Here is a 20,993-nt window from a genome sequence, read left to right on the forward strand (position 1 = left end):
CTCTTGTACTTAAGTCGGCATTGGGCCATTTGTATTAAATTCGGCTGCAATTTCTGTGTTTCATCGTCAATAAGAAGGTCCAAGGGATACAGTAAACCTGAAGTGAAGCATCGGAATCGCAAACTGGACTCACAGGAGAGGTTCAAATCAAAGAAAGTTACAGTGTCAGTCCTCTAGTACTTAAGTCGGCATTGTGCCTTTTGTATTAAATTCGGATGCAATTTCTGTGTTTCATCGTCAATAAGAATGTACAAGGGATACAGTAAACCTGAAGTGAAGCATCGGAATCTAAAACTGGACTCACAGGATGGGTTCAAATCATAGAAAGTTAGAGTGTCCGTTCTCTTGTACTTAAGTCGGCATTGTGCCTTTTGTATTAAATTCAGATGGAATTTCTGTGTTTCATCGTCAATAAGATGGTCCAAGGGATACAGTAAACCTGACGTGAAGTATCGGAATCGAAAACTGGACTCACAGGAGACGTTCAAATCATAGAAAGTTAGAGTGTCAGTCCTCTTGTACTTAAGTCGGCATTGTACCTTTTGTATTACATTCGGATGCAATTTCTGTGCTACATCTTCAATAAGAAGGTCCAAGGTATAAAGTAAACCTGAAGTGAAGCATCGGAATTTAAAACTGGACTCACAGGAGAGGTTTAAATCATAGAAAGTTAGAGTGTGAGTCATCTTGTACTTAAGTCGGCATTGTGCCTTTGGTATTATATTCGGATGAAAGTTCTGTGTTTCATCGTCAATAAGAAGGTCCAAGGGATACAGTAAACCTGAAGTGAAGCATCGGAAACTAAAACTGGACTCACAAGAGAGGTTCAAATCAAAGAAAGTTGGAGTGTCAGTCCCCAAGTACTTAAGTCAGCATTGTGCCTTTGTATTAAATTCAGATGGAATTTCTGTGTTTCATCGTCAATAGGAAGGTCCAAGGGATACAGTAAACCTGAAGTGAAGCATCGGTAACTAAAACTGGACTCACAGGAGAGGTTCAAATCATAGAAAGTTAGAGTTTCAGTCCTTTTGTACTTAAGTCGGCTTTGTGCCTTTTGTATTGAATTCAGATGCTATTTCCGGGTTTCATCGTCAATAAGAAGGTCCAAGATATACAGTAAACCTGAAGTGATGCATCGGAAACTAATACTGGACTCACAGGAGAGGCTCAAATCATAGAAAGTGAGAGTGTCAGTCCTCTTGTACTTATGTCGGCATTGTGCCTTTTGTATTAAATTCGGATGCAATTTCTGTGCTTCATCGTCAATAAGAAGATCCAAGGGATACAGTAAACCTGAAATGAAGCATCGGAGACTAAAACTGGACACAAAGGAAAATTTGAAATCATAGAAAGTTAGAGTGTCAGTCCTCTTCTACTTAAGTTGGCATTGTGCCTTTTGTATTAAATTCGGATGCAATTTCTGTGTTTCATCGTCAATAAGAAGGTCCAAGGTCTACAGTAAACCAGAAGTGAAGTATCGGAATCTAAAACTGGAATCACAGGAAGGGTACAAATCATAGAAAGTTAGAGTGTCAGTCCTCTTGTACTTTAGTCGGCATTGTGCTTTTTGTATTAATGTCAGATGGAATTTCTGTGTTTCATCGTCAATAAGAAGGTCCAAGGGATACAGTAAACCTGAAGTGAAGCATCGGAAACTAAAATTGGACTCACTGGAGAGGTTCTAATCATAGAAAGTTAGAGTGTCAGTCCTCTTGTACTTAAGTCGGCATTGGGCCATTTGTATTAAATTCGGCTGCAATTTCTGTGTTTCATCGTCAATAAGAAGGTCCAAGGGATACAGTAAACCTGAAGTGAAGCATCGGAATCGCAAACTGGACTCACAGGAGAGGTTCAAATCAAAGAAAGTTACAGTGTCAGTCCTCTAGTACTTAAGTCGGCATTGTGCCTTTTGTATTAAATTCGGATGCAATTTCTGTGTTTCATCGTCAATAAGAATGTACAAGGGATACAGTAAACCTGAAGTGAAGCATCGGAATCTAAAACTGGACTCACAGGATGGGTTCAAATCATAGAAAGTTAGAGTGTCCGTTCTCTTGTACTTAAGTCGGCATTGTGCCTTTTGTATTAAATTCAGATGGAATTTCTGTGTTTCATCGTCAATAAGATGGTCCAAGGGATACAGTAAACCTGACGTGAAGTATCGGAATCGAAAACTGGACTCACAGGAGACGTTCAAATCATAGAAAGTTAGAGTGTCAGTCCTCTTGTACTTAAGTCGGCATTGTACCTTTTGTATTACATTCGGATGCAATTTCTGTGCTACATCTTCAATAAGAAGGTCCAAGGTATAAAGTAAACCTGAAGTGAAGCATCGGAATTTAAAACTGGACTCACAGGAGAGGTTTAAATCATAGAAAGTTAGAGTGTGAGTCATCTTGTACTTAAGTCGGCATTGTGCCTTTGGTATTATATTCGGATGAAAGTTCTGTGTTTCATCGTCAATAAGAAGGTCCAAGGGATACAGTAAACCTGAAGTGAAGCATCGGAAACTAAAACTGGACTCACAAGAGAGGTTCAAATCAAAGAAAGTTGGAGTGTCAGTCCCCAAGTACTTAAGTCAGCATTGTGCCTTTGTATTAAATTCAGATGGAATTTCTGTGTTTCATCGTCAATAGGAAGGTCCAAGGGATACAGTAAACCTGAAGTGAAGCATCGGTAACTAAAACTGGACTCACAGGAGAGGTTCAAATCATAGAAAGTTAGAGTTTCAGTCCTTTTGTACTTAAGTCGGCTTTGTGCCTTTTGTATTGAATTCAGATGCTATTTCCGGGTTTCATCGTCAATAAGAAGGTCCAAGATATACAGTAAACCTGAAGTGATGCATCGGAAACTAATACTGGACTCACAGGAGAGGCTCAAATCATAGAAAGTGAGAGTGTCAGTCCTCTTGTACTTATGTCGGCATTGTGCCTTTTGTATTAAATTCGGATGCAATTTCTGTGCTTCATCGTCAATAAGAAGATCCAAGGGATACAGTAAACCTGAAATGAAGCATCGGAGACTAAAACTGGACACAAAGGAAAATTTGAAATCATAGAAAGTTAGAGTGTCAGTCCTCTTCTACTTAAGTTGGCATTGTGCATTTTGTATTAAATTCGGATGCAATTTCTGTGTTTCATCGTCAATAAGAAGGTCCAAGGTCTACAGTAAACCAGAAGTGAAGTATCGGAATCTAAAACTGGAATCACAGGAAGGGTACAAATCATAGAAAGTTAGAGTGTCAGTCCTCTTGTACTTTAGTCGGCATTGTGCTTTTTGTATTAATGTCAGATGGAATTTCTGTGTTTCATCGTCAATAAGAAGGTCCAAGGGATACAGTAAACCTGAAGTGAAGCATCGGAAACTAAAATTGGACTCACTGGAGAGGTTCTAATCATAGAAAGTTAGAGTGTCAGTCCTCTTGTACTTAAGTCGGCATTGGGCCATTTGGGTTAAATTCGGATGCAATTTCTGTGTTTCATTGTCAATAAGAAGGTCCAAGGTATACAGTAAACCTGAAGTGAAGCATCGGAATCTAAAACTGGACTCACAGGAAGGGTTCAAATCATGGAAAGTTAGAGTGTCAGTCCTCTTGTACTTAAGTCGGCATTGTGCCTTTTGTATTAAATTCGGATGCAATTTCTGTGTTTCATCGTCAATAAGAAGTTCCAAGGGATACAGTAAACCTGAAGTGAAGCATCGGAACCTAAAACTGGACTTACAGGGGAGATTCAAATCAAAGGAAGTTAGAGTGTCAGTCCTCTTGTACTTAAGTCGGCATTGTGCCTTTTGTATTAAATTCGGATGCAATTTCTGTGTTTCATCGTCAATAAGAAGGTCCAAGGGAGACAGTAAACCTGAAGTGAAGCGTCGGAAACTAAAACTGGACCCACAGGAGAGGTTCAAATCATAGAAAGTTAGAGTTTCAGTCCTCTTGTACTTAAGTCGGCATTGTGCCTTTTGTATTAAATTTGGATGCAAAATCTGTGTTTCATCGTCAATACGAAAGTCCAAGGTATACAGTAAACCTGAAGTGATGCATTGGAAACTAAAACTGGACCCACAGGAGAGGTTCAAATCATAGAGAGTTAGAGTGTCAGTCCTCTTGTATTTAAGTCGGCATTGTGCCTTTTGTATTAAATTCGGAAGCAATTTCTGTGTTTTGTCATCAATAAGAAGGTCCAAGGTATACAGTAAACCTGAAGTGATGCATGGAAACTAAAACTGGACTCGCAGGAGAGGTTCAAATCATAGAGAGTTAGTGTCAGTTATCTTGTACTTAAGTCGGCATTGTGCCATTTGTATTAAATTCGGATGCAATTTCTGTGTTTCATCGTCAATAAGAAGGTTCAAGGGATACAGTAAAACTGAAGTGAAGCATCGCAAACTAAAATTGGACTCACTGGAGAGGTTCTAATCATAGAAAGTTAGAGTGTCAGTCCTCTTGTACTTAAGTCGGCATTGGGCCATTTGTATTAAATTCGGCTGCAATTTCTGTGTTTCATCGTCAATAAGAAGGTCCAAGGGATACAGTAAACCTGAAGTGAAGCATGGGAATCTCAAACTGGACTTACAGGAGAGGTTCAAATCATAGAAAGTTAGAGTCTCAGGCCTCTTGTCCTTAAGCCGGCATTGTTCCTTTTGTATCAAATTCAGATGGAATATCTGTCAATCATCGTCAATAAGAAGGTCCAAGGGATACAGTAAACCTGAAGTGAAGCATCGGAATCGCAAACTGGACTCACAGGAGAGGTTCAAATCAAAGAAAGTTACAGTGTCAGTCCTCTAGTACTTAAGTCGGCACTGTGCCTTTTCTATTAAATTCGGATGCAATTTCTGTGTTTCATCGTCAATAAGAAGGTACAAGGGATACAGTAAACCTGAAGTGAAGCATCGGAATCTAAAACTGGACTCACAGGATGGGTTCAAATCATAGAAAGTTAGAGTGTCCGTTCTCTTGTACTTAAGTCGGCATTGTGCCTTTTGTATTAAATTCAGATGGAACATCTGTGTTTCATCGTCAATAAGATGGTCCAAGGGATACAGTAAACCTGACGAGAAGTATCGGAATCGAAAACTGGACTCACAGGAGCCGTTCAAATCATAGAAAGTTAGAGTGTCAGTCCTCTTGTACTTAAGTCGTCATTGTACCTTTTGTATTACATTCGGATGCAATTTCTGTGCTACATCTTCAATAAGAAGGTCCAAAGTATAAAGTAAACCTGAAGTGAAGCATCGGAATTTAAAACTGGACTCACAGGAGAGGTTTAAATCATAGAAAGTTAGAGTGTGAGTCATCTCGTACTTATGTCGGCATTGTGCCTTTTGTATTATATTCGGATGAAAGTTCTGTGTTTCATCGTCAATAAGAAGGTCCAAGGGATACAGTAAACCTGAAGTGAAGCATCGGAAACTAAAACTGGACTCACAAGAGAGGTTCAAATCTAAGAAAGTTGGAGTGTCATTCCCCAAGTACTTAAGTCAGCATTGTGCCTTTTGTATTAAATTCAGATGGAATTTCTGTGTTTCATCGTCAATAGGAAGGTCCAAGGGATACAGTAAACCTGAAGTGAAGCATCGGAAACTAAAACTGGACTCACAGGAGAGGTTCAAATCATAGAAAGTTAGAGTTTCAGTCCTTTTGTACTTAAGTCGGCTTTGTGCCTTTTGTATTAAATTCAGATGCTATTTCCGTGTTTCATCGTCAATAAGAAGGTCCAAGATATACAGTAAACCTGAAGTGATGCATCGGAAACTAAAACTGGACTCACAGGAGAGGCTCAAATCATAGAAAGTGAGAGTGTCAGTCCTCTCGTACTTATGTCGGCATTGTGCCTTTTTTATTAAATTCGGATGCAATTTCTGTGCTTCATCGTCAATAAGAAGATCCAAGGGATACAGTAAACCTGAAATGAAGCATCGGAAACTAAAACTGGACACAAAGGAAAATTTGAAATCATAGAAAGTTAGAGTGTCAGTCCTCTTCTACTTAAGTTGGCATTGTGCCTTTTGTATTAAATTCGGATGCAATTTCTGTGTTTCATCGTCAATAAGAAGGTCGAAGGTCTACAGTAAACCAGAAGTGAAGCATCGGAATCTAAAACTGGAATCACAGGAAGGGTACAAATCATAGAAAGTTAGAGTTTGAGACATCTTGTACTTAAGTCGGCATTGTGCGTTTTGTATTATATTCGGATGAAAGTTCTGTGTTTCATCGTCAATAAGAAGGTCCAAGCGATACAGTAAACCTGAAGTGAAGCATCGGAAACTAAAACTGGACACACAGGAAAATTTCAAATCATAGAAAGTTAGAGTGTCAGTCCTCTTCTACTTAAGTTGGCATTGTGCCTTTTGTATTAAATTCGGATGCAATTTCTGTGTTTCATCGTCAATAAGAAGGTCCAAGGTCTACAGTAAACCTAAAGTGAAGCATCGGAATCTAAAACTGGAATCACAGGAAGGGTACAAATCATAGAAAGTTACAGTGTCAGTCCTCTTGTACTTTAGTCGGCATTGTGCTTTTTGTATTAACGTCAGAAGGAATTTCTGTGTTTCATCGTCAATAAGAAGGTCCATGGGATACAGTAAACCTGAAGTGAAGCATCGGAAACTAAAATTGGACTCACAGGAGAGGTTCTAATCATAGAAAGTTAGAGTGTCAGTCTTCTTGTACTTAAGTCGGCATTGGGCCATTTGTATTAAATTCGGATGCAATTTCTGTGTTTCATTGTCAATAAGAAGGTCCAAGTTATTCAGTAAACCTGAAGTGAAGCATCGGAATCTAAAACTGGACTCACAGGAAGGGTTCAAATCATGGAAAGTTAGAGTGTCAGTCCTCTTGTACTTAAGTCGGCATTGTGCCTTTTGTATTAAATTCGGATGCAATTTCTGTGTTTCATCGTCAATAAGAAGTTCCAAGGAATACAGTAAACCTGAAGTGAAGCATCGGAAACTAAAAACTGGACTCAAAGGGGAGGTTCAAATCAAAGAATGTTAGAGCGTCAGTCCTCTTGTACTTGAGTCGGCGTTGTGCCTTTTGTATTAAATTCAGATACAATTTCTGTGTTTCATCGTCAACAAGAAAGTCCACGGTATACAGTAAACGTGAAGTTAAGCATCTTAATCTAAAACTGGACTCACAGGAGGGGTTTAAATCATAGAAAGTTAGAGTATAAGTCCTCTTGTACTTAAGTCGGCATTGTGCCTTTTGTGTTAAATACGGATGCAATTTCTGTGTTTCATCGTCAATAAGAAGGTACAAGGGATACAGTAAACCTGAAGTGAAGCATCGGAAACTAAAACTGGCCTCACAGGAGAGGTTCAAATCAAAGAAAGTTAGAGTGTCAGTCCTCTAGTACCTAAGTCGGCATTGTGCCTTTTGTATTAAATTCAGATACAATTTCTGTGTTTCATCGTCAACAAGGAGGTCAACGGTATACAGTAAACCTGAAGTTAAGCATCTTAATCTAAAACTGGACTCACAGGAGGGGTTTAAATCATAGAAAGTTAGAGTATAAGTCCTCTTGTACTTAAATCGGCATTGTGCCTTTTGTAATAAATTCGGATGCAATTTCTTTGTTTTATCGTCAATAAGAAGGTCCAAGGGATACAGTAAACCTGAAGTGAAGCATCGGAAACTAAAATTGGACTCACAGGAGAGATACAAATCAAAGAAAGTTAGAGTGTCAGTCCTCTAGTACTTAAGTCGGCATTGTGCCTTTTGTATGTAATTCGGATGCAATTTCTGTGATTCATTGTCAATAAGAAGGTCCAAGGGATACAGTGAACCTAGAGTGAAGCATCGGAAACTAAAACTGGACTCACAGAAAAATTTCAAATCATAGAAAGTTAGAGTGTCAGTCCTCTTGTACTTAAGTCGGCATTGTGCCTTTTGTATTAATTTCGGATGCCATTTCTGTGTTTCATCGTCAATAAGAAGGTCCAAGGTATACAGTAAACCTGAAGTGAAGCATCGGAAACTAAAACTGGACTCACAGAAAAATTTCAAATCATAGAAAGTTAGAGTGTCAGTCCTCTTGTACTTAAGTCGGCATTGGGCCATTTGTATTAAATTCGGATGCAATTTCTGTGTTTCATTGTCAATAAGAAGGTCCAAGGTTTACAGTAAACCTGAAGTGAAGCATCGGAATCTAAAACTGGACTCACAGGAAGGGTTCAAATCATGGAAAATTAGAGTGTCAGTCTTCTTGTACTTAAGTCGGCATTGTGCCTTTTGTATTAAATTCGGATGCAATTTCTGTGTTTCATCGTCAATAAGAAGTTCCTAGGGATACAGTAAACCTGAAGTGAAGCATCGGAACCTAAAACTGGACTCAAAGTGGAGGTTGAAATCAAAGAATGTTAGAGTGTCAGCCCTCTTGTACTTAAGTCGGCATTGTGCCTTTTGTATTAAATTCAGATACAATTTCTGTGTTTCATCGTCAACAAGAAGGTCCACGGTATACAGTAACCCTGAAGTTAAGCATCTTAATCTAAAACTGGACTCACAGGAGGGGTTTAAATCATAGAAAGTTAGAGTATAAGTCCTCTTGTACTTAAGTCGGCATTGTGCCTTTTGTATTAAATACGGATGCAATTTCTGTGTTTAATCGTCAATAAGAAGGTCCAAGGGATACTGTAAACCTGAAGTGAAGCATCGGAAACTAAAACTGGCCTCACAGGAGGGGTTCAAATCAAAGAAAGTTAGAGTGTCAGTCCTCTAGTACTTAAGTCGGCGTTGTGCCTTTTGTATTAAATTCAGATGGAATTTCTGTGTTTCGTCGTCAATCAGAAGGTCCAAGGGATACAGTAAACCTGAAGTGAAGCATCAGAATCGAAAACTGGACTCACAGGAGAGGTTCAAATCATAAAAAATTAGAGTGTCAGTCCTCTTGTACTTAAGTCGGCATTGTGCCTTTTGTATTAAATTCGGATGCAATTTCTGTGTTTCATCGTCAATAAGAATGTCCAAGGGATACAGTAAACCTGAAGTGAAGCATCGGAAACTAAAACTGGACTCACAGGAAAGATTCAAATCAAAGAAAGTTAGAGTGTCAGTCCTCTAGTACTTAAGTCGGCATTGTGCCTTTTGTATGTAATTCGGATGCAATTTCTGTGTTTCATCGTCAATAAGAAGGTCCAAGGGATGCAGTAAACCTAGAGTGAAGCATCGGAAACTAAAACTGGACTCACAGAAAAATTTCAAGTCATAGAAAGTCAGAGTGTCAGTCCTCTTGTACTTAAGTCGGCATTGTGCCTTTTGTATTAAATTCGGATGCAATTTCTGTGCTTCATCGCCAATAAGAAGATCCAAGGGATACAGTAAACCTGAAATGAAGCATCGGAAACTAAAACTGGACACAAAGGAAAATTTGAAATCATAGAAAGTTAGAGTGTCAGTCCTCTTCTACTTAAGTTGGCATTGTGCCTTTTGTATTAAATTCGGATGCAATTTCTGTGTTTCATCGTCAATAAGAAGGTCCAAGGTCTACAGTAAACCAGAAGTGAAGCATCGGAATCTAAAACTGGAATCACAGGAAGGGTACAAATCATAGAAAGTTAGAGTGTCAGTCCTCTTGTACTTTAGTCGGCATTGTGCTTTTTGTATTAACGTCAGATAGAATTTCTGTGTTTCATCGTCAATAAGAAGGTCCAAGGGATACAGTAAACCTGAAGTGAAGCATCGGAAACTAAAATTGGACTCACTGGAGAGGTTCTAATCATAGAAAGTTAGAGTGTCAGTCCTCTTGTACTTAAGTCGGCATTGGGCCATTTGTATTAAATTCGGATGCAATTTCTGTGTTTCATTGTCAATAAGAAGGTCCAAGGTATACAGTAAACCTGAAGTGAAGCATCGGAATCTAAAACTGGACTCACAGGAAGGGTTCAAATCATGGAAAGTTAGAGTGTCAGTCCTCTTGTACTTAAGTCGGCATTGTGCCTTTTGAATTAAATTCGGATGCAATTTCTGTGTTTCATCGTTAATAAGAAGTTCCAAGGGATACAGTAAACCTGAAGTGAAGCATCGGAACCTAAAACTGGACTTACAGGAGAAATTCAAATCAAAGGAAGTTAGAGTGTCAGTCCTCTTGTACTTAAGTCGGCATTGTGCCTTTTGTATTAAATTCGGATGCAATTTCAGTGTTTCATCGTCAATAAGAAGGTCCAAAAGATACAGTAAACCTGAAGTGAAGCATCGGAAACTAAAACTGGACTCACAGAAAAATTTCAAATCATAGAAAGTTAGAGTGTCAGTCCTCTTGTACGTAAGTCGGCATTGTGCCTTTTGTATTAAATTCGGATGCAATTTCTGTGTTTCATCGTCAATAAGAAGGTCCAAGGGATACAGTAAACCTGAAGTGAAGCGTCGGAAACTAAAACTGGACCCACAGGAGAGGTTCAAATCATAGAAAGTTAGAGTTTCAGTCCTCTTGTACTTAAGTCGGCATTGTGCCTTTTGTATTAAATTCGGATGCAATTTCTGTGTTTCATCGTCAATACGAAAGTCCAAGGTATACAGTAAACCTGAAGTGATGCATTGGAAACTAAAACTGGACTCACAGGAGAGGTTCAAATCATAAAGAGTTAGAGTGTCAGTTATCTTGTACTTAAGTCGGCATTGTGCCATTTGTATTAAATTCGGATGCAATTTCTGTGTTTCATCGTCAATAAGAAGGTTCTAGGGATACAGTAAAACTGAAGTGAAGCATCGCAAACTAAAATTGGATTAACTGGAGAGGTTCTAATCATAGAAAGTTAGAGTGTCAGTCCTCTTGTACTTAAGTCGGCATTGGGCCATTTGTATTAAATTCGGATGCAATTTCTGTGTTTCATCGTCAATAAGAAGGTCCAAGGTGTACAGTAAAATTGAAGGGAAGCATCGGAATCTAAAACTGGACTCACAGGAAGGGTTCAAATCATAGAAAGTTAGAGTGTCAGTCCTCTTGTATTTAAGTCGGCATTGTGCCTTTTGTATTAAATTCGGAAGCAATTTCTGTGTTTCGTCATCAATAAGAAGGTCCAAGGTATACAGTAAACCCGAAGAGAAACATCGGAATCTAAAACTGGACTCACAGGAGAGGTTCAAATCATAGAAAGATAGCGTGTCTGTCCTCTTGTACTTAAGTCGCCATTGTGCCTTTTGTATTAAATTCGGATGCAATTTCTGTGTTTCATCGTCAATAAAAAGGTCCAAAGGATACAGTAAACCTGAAGTGAAGCATGGGAATCTCAAACTGGACTTACAGGAGAGGTTCAAATCATAGAAAGTTAGAGTCTCAGGCCTCTTGTCCTTAAGTCGGCATTGTGCCTTTTGTATCAAACTCAGATGGAATATCCGTCTTTCATCGTCAATAAAAAGGTCCAAGTGATACAGTAAACCTGAAGTGAAGCATCAGAATCGCAAACTGGACTCACAGGAGAGGTTCAAATCAAAGAAAGTTAGAGTGTGAGTCATCATGTACTTAAGTCGGCATTGTGCGTTTTGTATTATATTCGGATGAAAGTTCTGTGTTTCATCGTCAATAAGAAGGTCCAAGCGATACAGTAAACCTGAAGTGAAGCATCGGAAACTAAAACTGGACTCACAGGAGAGGTTCATATCATAGAAAGTTAGAGTTTCAGTCCTTTTGTACTTACGTCGGCTTTGTGCCTTTTGTATTAAATTCAGATGCTATTTCTGTGTTTCATCGTCAATAAGAAGGTCCAAGGTATACAGTAAACCTGAAGTGATGCATCGGAAACTAAAACTGGACTCACAGAGAGGTTCAAATCATAGAAAGTGAGAGTGTCAGTCCTCTTGTACTTATGTCGGCATTGTGCCTTTTGTATTAAATTCGGATGCAATTTCTGTGCTTCATCGTCAATAAGAAGATCCAAGGAATACAGTAAACCTGAAGTGAAGCATCGGAAACTAAAACTGGACACACAGGAAAATTTCAAATCATAGCAATTTAGAGTGTCAGTCCTCTTCTACTTAATTTGGCATTGTGCCTTTTGTATTAAATTCGGATGCAATTTCTGTGTTTCATCGTCAATAAGAAGGTCCAAGGTCTACAGTAAACCTAAAGTGAAGCATCGGAATTTAAAACTGGAATCACAGGAAGGGTACAAATCATAGAAAGTTAGAGTGTCAGACCTCTTGTACTTTAGTCGGCATTGTGCTTTTTGTATTAACGTCAGATGGAATTTCTGTGTTTCATCGTCAATAAGAAGGTCCAAGGAATACAGTAAACCTGAAGTGAAGCATCGGAAACTAAAACTGGACTCACAGGAGAGGTTCTAATCATAGAAAGTTAGAGTGTCAGTCTTCTTGTACTTAAGTCGGCATTGGGCCATTTGTATTAAATTCGGATGCAATTTCTGTGTTTCATTGTCAATAAGAAGGTCCAAGTTATACAGTAAACCTGAAGTGAAGCATCGGAATCTAAAACTGGACTCACAGGAAGGGTTCAAACCATGGAAAGTTAGAGTGTCAGTCCTCTTGTACTTAAGTCGGCATTGTGCATTTTGTATTAAATTCGGATGCAATTTCTGTGTTTCATCGTCAATAAGAAGGTACAAGGGATACAGTAAACCTGAAGTGAAGCATCGGAAACTAAAACTGGCCTCACAGGAGAGGTTCAAATCAAAGAAAGTTAGAGTGTCAGTCCTCTAGTACTTAAGTCGGCATTGTTCCTTTTGTATTAAATTCAGATACAATTTCTGTGTTTCATCGTCAACAAGGAGGTCAACGGTATACAGTAAACCTGAAGTTAAGCATCTTAATCTAAAACTGGACTCACAGGAGGGGTTTAAATCATAGAAAGTTAGAGTATAAGTCCTCTTGTTTTTAAGTCGGCATTGTGCCTTTTGTATTAAATTCGGATGCAATTTCTGTGTTTCATCGTCAATAAGAAGGTCCAAGGGATACAGTAAACCTGAAGTGAAGCATCGGAAACTAAAATTGGACTCACAGGAGAGATACAAATCAAAGAAAGTTAGAGTGTCAGTCCTCTAGTACTTAAGTCGGCATTGTGCCTTTTGTATTAAATTCGGATGCAATTTCTGTGTTTCATCGTCAATAAGAAGGTCCAAGGGATACAGTAAACCTGAAGTGAAGCATCGGAATGGAAAACTGGACTCACAGGAGAGGTTCAAATCATAAAAAATTAGAGTGTCAGTCCTCCTGTACTTAAGTCAGCATTGTGCCTTTTGTATTAAATTCGGATGCAATTTCTGTGTTTCATCGTCAATAAGAAGGTCCAAGGTATACAGTAAACCTGAAGTGAAGCATCGGAAACTAAAACTGGACTCACAGAAAAATTTCAAATCATAGAAAGTTAGAGTGTCAGTCCTCTTGTACTGAAGTCGGCATTGGGCCATTTGTATTAAATTCGGATGCAATTTCTGTGTTTCATTGTCAATAAGAAGGTCCAAGGATTACAGTAAACCTGAAGTGAAGCATCGGAATCTAAAACTGGACTCACAGGAAGGGTTCAAATCATGGAAAGTTAGAGTGTCAGTCCTCTTGTACTTAAGTCGGCATTGTGCCTTTTGTATTAAATTCGGATGCAATTTCTGTGTTTCATCGTCAATAAGAGGTTCCAAGGGATACAGTAAACCTGAAGTGAAGCATCGGAACCTAAAACTGGACTCAAAGGGGAGGTTCAAATCAAAGAATGTTAGAGTGTCAGTCCTCTTGTACTCAAGTCGGCATTGTGCCTTTTGTATCAAATTCAGATACAATTTCTGTGTTTCATCGTCAACAAGAAAGTCCACGGTATACAGTAAACCTGAAGTTAAGCATCTTAATCTAAAACTGGATTCACAGGAGGGGTTTAAATCATAGAAAGTTAGAGTACAAGTCCTCTTGTACTTAAGTCGGCATTGTGCCTTTTGTATTAAATACGGATGCAATTTCTGTGTTTCATCGTCAATAAGAAGGTCCAAGGGATACTGTAAACCTGAAGTGAAGCATCGGAAACTAGAACTGGCCTCACAGGAGAGGTTCAAATCAAAGAAAGTTAGAGTGTCAGTCCTCTAGTACTTAAGTCGGCATTGTGCCTTTTGTATTAAATTCAGATACAATTTCTGTGTTTCATCGTCAACAAGGAGGTCAACGGTATACAGTAAACCTGAAGTTAAGCATCTTAATCTAAAACTGGACTCACAGGAGGGGTTTAAATCATAGAAAGTTAGGGTATAAGTCCTCTTGTACTTAAGTCGGCATTGTGCCTTTTGTATTAAATTCGGATGCAATTTCTGTGTTTCATCATTAATAAGCATGTCCAAGGGATACAGTAAACCTGAAGTGAAGCATCGGAAACTAAAACTGGACACACAGGAGAGATTCAAATCAAAGGATGTTAGAGTGTCAGTCCTCTAGTACTTAAGTCGGCATTGTGCACTTTTGTATTAAATTCGGATGCAATTTCTGTGTTTCATCGTCAATAAGAAGGTCCAAGGGATACAGTAACCTGAAGTGTAGCATCGGAAACTAAAACTGGACTCACAGAAAAATTTCAAATCATACAAAGTTAGAGTGTCAGTCCTCTTGTACTTAAGTCGGCATTGTGCCTTTTGAATTTGATTCGGATGCAATTTCTGTGTTACATCGTCAATACGAAAGTCCAAGGTATACAGTAAACCTGAAGTGATGCAGTGGAAACTAAAACTGGACTCACAGGAGAGGTTCAAATCAAAGAAATGTTAGAGTGTCAGTCCTCTAGTACTTAAGTCGGCATTGTGCCTTTTGTATTAAATTCGGATGCAATTATTGTGTTTCATCGTCAATAAGAAGGTCCAAGGGATACAGTAAACCTAAAGTGAAGCATCGGAATCTAAAACTGGACTCACAGGATGGGTTCAAATCATAGAATGTTTGCGTGTCTGTCCTCTTGTACTTAAGACGGCATTGTGCCTTTTGTATTAAATTCGGATGCAATTTCTGTGTTTCATCGTCAATAAGAAAGTCCAAGGGATACAGTAAACCTGAAGTGAAGCATCGGAAACTAAAACTGGACTCACAGGAGAGGTTCAAATCAAAGAAAATTAGAGTGTCAGTCCCCAAGTACTTAAGGCGGCATTGTGCATTTTGTATTAAATTCGGATGCAATTTCTGTGTTTCATCGTCAATAAGAAGGTCCAAGGGATACAGTAAACCTGAAGTGAAGCTTCGGAAACTAAAACTGGACACACAGGAGAGGTTCAAATCAAAGAAAATTGGAGTGTCAGTCCCCAAGTACTTAAGGCGGCATTGTGCCTTTTGTATTAAATTCGGATGCAATTTCTGTGTTTCATCGTCAATAAGAAGGTCCAAGGGATACAGTAAACCTGAAGTGAAGCATCGGAAACTAAAACTGGACACAAAGGAGAGGTTCAAATCAAAGAAAATTGGAGTGTCAGTCCCCAAGTACTTAAGGCGCCATTGTGCCTTTTGTATTAAATTCGGATGCAATTTCTGTGTTTCATCGTCAATAAGAAGGTCCAAGGGTTACAGTAAACCTGAAGTGAAGCATCGGAAACTAAAACTGGACACACAGGAGAGGTTCAAATCATAGAAAGTTAGAGTTTCAGTCCTTTTGTACTTACGTCGGCTTTGTGCCTTTTGTATTAAATTCAGATGCTATTTCTGTGTTTCATCGTCAATAAGAAGGTCCAAGGTATACAGTAAACCTGAAGTGATGCATCGGAAACTAAAACTGGACTCACAGGAGGGGTTCAAATCATAGAAAGTGAGAGTCTCAGTCCTCTTGTACTTATGTCGGCATTGTGCCTTTTGTATTAAATTCGGATGCAATTTCTGTGCTTCATCGTTAATAAGAAGGTCCAAGGGATACAGTAAACCTGAAGTGAAGCATCGGAAACTAAAACTGGCCTCACAGGAGAGGTTCAAATCAAAGAAAGTTAGAGTGTCAGTCCTCTAGTACTTAAGTCAGCATTCTGCCTTTTGTATTAAATTCAGATACAATTTCTGTGTTTCATCATCAACAAGGAGGTCAACGGTATACAGTAAACCTGAAGTTAAGCATCTTAATCTAAAACTGGACTCACAGGAGGGGTTTAAATCATAGAATGTTAGAGTGTCAGTCCTCTTGTACTTAAGTCGGCATTGTTCCTTTTGTATTTAATTCAGATACAATTTCTGTGTTTCATCGCCAACAAGAAGGTCCAAGGGATACAAGAAACCTGAAGTGAAGTATCGGAATAGAAAACTGGACTCACAGGAGAGGTTCAAATCATTGAAAGTTAGAGTGTCAGTCCTCTTGTACTTGTGTCGGCATTGTGCCTATTGTATTAAATGCGGATGCAATTTCTGCTTTTCATCGTCAATAAGAAGGTCCATGGGATACAGTAAACTAGAAGTGAAGCATTGGAATCTAAAACTGGAATCACAGGAGACGTTCAAATCATAGAAAGTTAGAGTGTCAGTCCTCTTGTACTTAAGTCGGCATTGAGCCTTTTGTATTACATACGGATGCAATTTCTGTACTACATCGTCAATAAGAAGGTCCAAGGTATAAAGTAAACCTGAAGTGAAGCATCGGAATTTAAAACTGGACTCACAGGAGAGGTTTAAAGCATAGAAAGTTAGAGTGTGAGTCATCTTGTACTTAAGTCGGCATTGTGCCTTTTGTATTATATTCGGATGAAATTTCTGTGGTTCATCGTCAATAAGAGGGTCCAAGGTATACAGTACACCTGAAGTGAAGCATCGGAACCTATAACTGGACTCACGAGAGTGGCTCAAATCATAGAAAGTTTGAGTGTCAGTCAACTCGTACTTAAGTCGGCATTGTGCCTTTTGTATTAAATTCGGATGCAATTTCTATGTTTCATCGTCAATAAGAAGGTTCAAGGGATACAGTAAACCTGAAGTGAAGCATCGGAAACTAAAATTGGACTCACTGGAGAGGTTCTAATCATAGAAAGTATGAGTGTCAGTCCTCTTGTACTTAAGTCGGCATTGGGCCATTTGTATTAGATTCGGATGCAATTTCTGTGTTTCATTGTCAATAAGAAGGTCCAAGGTATACAGTAAACCTAAAGTGAAGCATTGGAATCTAAAACTGGACTCACAAGAAGGGTTCAAATCATGGAAAGTTAGAGTGTCAGTCCTCTTGTACTTAAGTCGGCATTGTGCCTTTTGTATTAAATTCGGATGCAATTTCTGTGTTTCATCGTCAATAAGAAGGTTCAAGGGATACACTAAACCAGAAGTGAAGCATCGGAATCTAATACTGGACACACAGGAGAGGTTCAAATCATGGAAATTTAGAGTGTCAGTCCTCCTGTACTTAAGTCAGCATTGTGCCTTTGTATTAAATTCGGATGCAATGTCTGTGTTTCATCGTCAATAAGAAGGTCCAAGGTATACAGTAAACACTAAGTGAAGCATCGGAATATAAAACTGGACTCACAGGAGAGGTTGAAATCATAGAAAGTTTGAGTGTCAGTCCTCTAGTACTTAAGTCGGCATTGAGCCTTTTGTATTAAATTCGGATGCAATTTCTGTGTTTCATCGTCACTAAGAATGTCCAAGAGATAAAGTAAACCTGAAGAGAAGCCTCGGAAACTAAAACTGGGCTCACCGGAGAGGTTCAAATCATAGAAAATTAGGGTGTCAGTCCTCTTGTACTTAAGTCGGCATTATGCCTTTTGTATTAAATTCAGATGGAATATCCGTCTTTCATCGTCAGTAAGAAGGACCAAGGGATACAGTTAACCTGAAGTGAAGCATGGGAATCGCAAACTGAACTCACAGGAGAGGTTCAAATCATAGGAAGTTAGAGTGTCAGTCCTCTAGTATTTATGTCGGCATTGTGCCTTTTGTACTAAATTCGGTTGCAATTTCTGTGTTTCATCGTCAATAAGAAGTTCCAAGGGATACAGTAAACCTGAAGTGAAGCATCGGAACCTAAAACTGGACTCAAAGGAGAGGTTCAAATCAAAGAAAGTTAGAGTGTCAGTCCTCTTGTACTTAAGTCGGCATTGTGCCTTTTGTATTAAATTCAGATAAAATTTCTGTGTTTCATCGTCAACAAGAAGGTCCACGGTATACAGTAAACCTGAAGTTAAGCATCTTAATCTAAAACTGGACTCACAGGAGGGGTTTAAATCATAGAAAGTTAGAGTATAAGTCCTCTTGTACTTAAGTCGGCATTGTGCCTTTTGTATTAAATTCGGATGCAATTTCTGTGTTTCATCGTCAATAAGAAGGTTCAAGGGATACAGTAAACCTGAAGTGAAGCATCGGAAACTAAAACTGGACTCACAGGAGAGGTTCAAATCAAAGAAAGTTAGAGTGTCAGTCCTCTAGTACTTAAGTCGGCATTGTGCCTTTTGTATTAAATTCGGATGCAATTTCTGTGTTTCATCGTCAATAAGAAGGTTCAAGGGACACAGTAAACCTGAAGTGAAGCATCGCAAACTAAAATTGGACTCACTGGAGAGGTTCTAATCATAGAAAGTTAGAGTGTCAGTCCTCTTGTACTTAAGTCGGCATTGGGCAATTTGTATTAAATTCATCTGCAATTTCTGTGTTTCATCGTCAATAAGAAGGTTCAAGGGATACAGTAAACCTGAAGTGAAGCATCGGAAACTAAAACTGGACACACAGGAAAATTTCAAATCATAGAAAGTTAGAGTGTCAGTCCTCTTCTACTTAAGTTGGCATTGTGCCTTTTGTATTAAATTCGAATGCAATTTCTGTGTATCATCGTCAATAAGAAGGTCCAAGGTCTACAGTAAACCTAAAGAGAAGCATCGGAATCTAAAACTGGAATCACAGGAAGGGTACAAATCATAGAAAGTTAGAGTGTCAGTCCTCTTGTACTTTAGTCGGCATTGTGCTTTTTGTATTAACGTCAAACGGAATATCTGTGTTTCATCGTCAATAAGAAGGTCCAAGGGATACAGTAAACCTGACGTGAAGCATCGGAAACTAAAATTGGACTCACTGGAGAGGTTCTAATCATAGAAAGTTAGAGTGTCAGGCCTCTTGTCCTTAAGTCGGCATTGTGCCTTTTGTATTAAATTCAGATGGAATATCTGTCTTTCATCGTCAGTAAGAAGGTCCAAGGGATACAGTAAACCTGAAGTGAAGCATCGGAATTGCGCAGGAGAGGTTCAAATCATAGAAAGTTAGAGTGTCAGTCCTCTAGTATTTATGTCGGCATTGTGCCTTTTGTCCTAAATTCGGATGCAATTTCTGTGTTTCATCATCAATAAGAAGGTCCAAGGAATACAGTAAACCAGAAGTGAAGCATCGGAATCTAAAACTGGACTCACTGGAGAGGTTCTAATCATAGAAAGTTAGAGTGTCAGTCCTCTTGTACTTAAGTCGGCATTGGGCAATTTGTATTAAATTCGGATGCAATTTCTGTGTTTCATTGTCAATAAGAAGGTCCAAGGTATACAGTAAACCTAAAGTGAAGCATTGGAATCTAAAACTGGACTCACAGGAAGGGTTCAAATCATGGAAAATTAGAGTGTCAGTCCTCATGTACTTAAGTCGGCATTGTGCCTTTGTATTAAATTCGGATGCAATTTCTGTGTTTCATCGTCAATAAGAAGGTCCAAGGTATACACTAAACACTAAGTGAAGCATCGGAATCTAAAACTGGACTCACAGGAGGGGTTGAAATCATAGAAAGTTTGAGTGTCAGACCTCTTGTACTTAAGCCGGCATTGTGCCTTTTGTATTAAATTCGGATGCAATTTCGGTGTTTCATCGTCAATAAGAAGGTCCAAGGGCTACAGTAATCCTGAGGTGAAACATCGGAATCTCAAAATGAACTCACAGGAGTGGTTCAAATCATAGAAAGTTAGAGTGTCAGGCCTCTTGTCCTTAAGTCGGCATTGTGCCTTTTGTATTATATTCGCATGCAATTTCTGTGTTTCATCGTCAATAAGAAGGTTCAAGGGATACAGTACACCTGAAGTGAAGCATCGGAACCTAAAACTGGACTCACGGGAGTGGTTCAAATCATAGAAAGTTAGAGTGTCAGTCCCCTTGTACTTAAGTCGGCATTGTGCCTTTTGTATTAAATTCGGATGCAATTTCTGTGTTTCATCGTCAATAAGAAGGTTCAAGGGATACAGTACACCTGAAGTGAAGCATCGGAAACTAAAATTGGACTCACTGGAGAGGTTCTAATCATAGAAAGTTAGAGTGTCAGTCCTCTTGTACTTAAGTCGGCATTGGCCATTTGTATTAAATTCGGATGCAATTTCTGTGTTTCATTGTCAATAAGAAGGTCCAAGGTATACAGTAAACCTGAAGTGAAGCATCGGAATCTAAAACTGGACTGACAGGAAGGGTTGAAATCATGGAAAGTTAGAGCGTCAGTCCTCTTGTACTTAAGTCGGCATTGTGCCTTTTGAACTAAATTCGGATGCAATTTCTGTGTTTCATCGTCAATAAGAAGGTCCAAGGGATACAGTAAACCAGAAGTGAAGCATCAGAATCTAAAACTGGACTCACAGGGGAGGTTCAAATCATGGAAAGTTAGAGTGTCAGTCCTCTAGTATTTATGTCGGCATTGTGCTTTTTGTACTAAATTCGGTTGCAATTACTGTGTTTCATCGTCAATAAGAAGTTCCAAGGGATACAGTAAACCTGAAGTAAAGCATCGGAACCTAAAACTGGACTCAAAGAAGAGGTTCAAATCAAAGAATGTTAGAGTGTCACTCCTCTTGAGCTTAAGTCGGCATTGTGCCTTTTGTATTAAATTCAGATACAATTTCTGTGTTTCATCGTCAACAAGAAGGTCCACGGTATACAGTAAACCTGAAGTTAAGCATCTTAATCTAAAACTGGACTCACGAGAGGGGTTTAAATCATAGAAAGTTAGAGTATAAGTCCTCTTGTACTTAAGTCGGCATTGTGCATTTTGTATTAAATTCGGATGCAATTTCTGTGTTTCATCGTCAATAAGAAGGTCCAAGGGATACAGTAAGCCTGAAGTGAAGCATCGGAAACTAAAACTGGACTCACAGGAGAGGTTCAAATC

The sequence above is a fragment of the Schistocerca americana genome, chromosome 10 (genome assembly GCF_021461395.2).
Source record: "Schistocerca americana isolate TAMUIC-IGC-003095 chromosome 10, iqSchAmer2.1, whole genome shotgun sequence".
Classification (NCBI taxonomy): domain Eukaryota; kingdom Metazoa; phylum Arthropoda; class Insecta; order Orthoptera; family Acrididae; genus Schistocerca; species Schistocerca americana.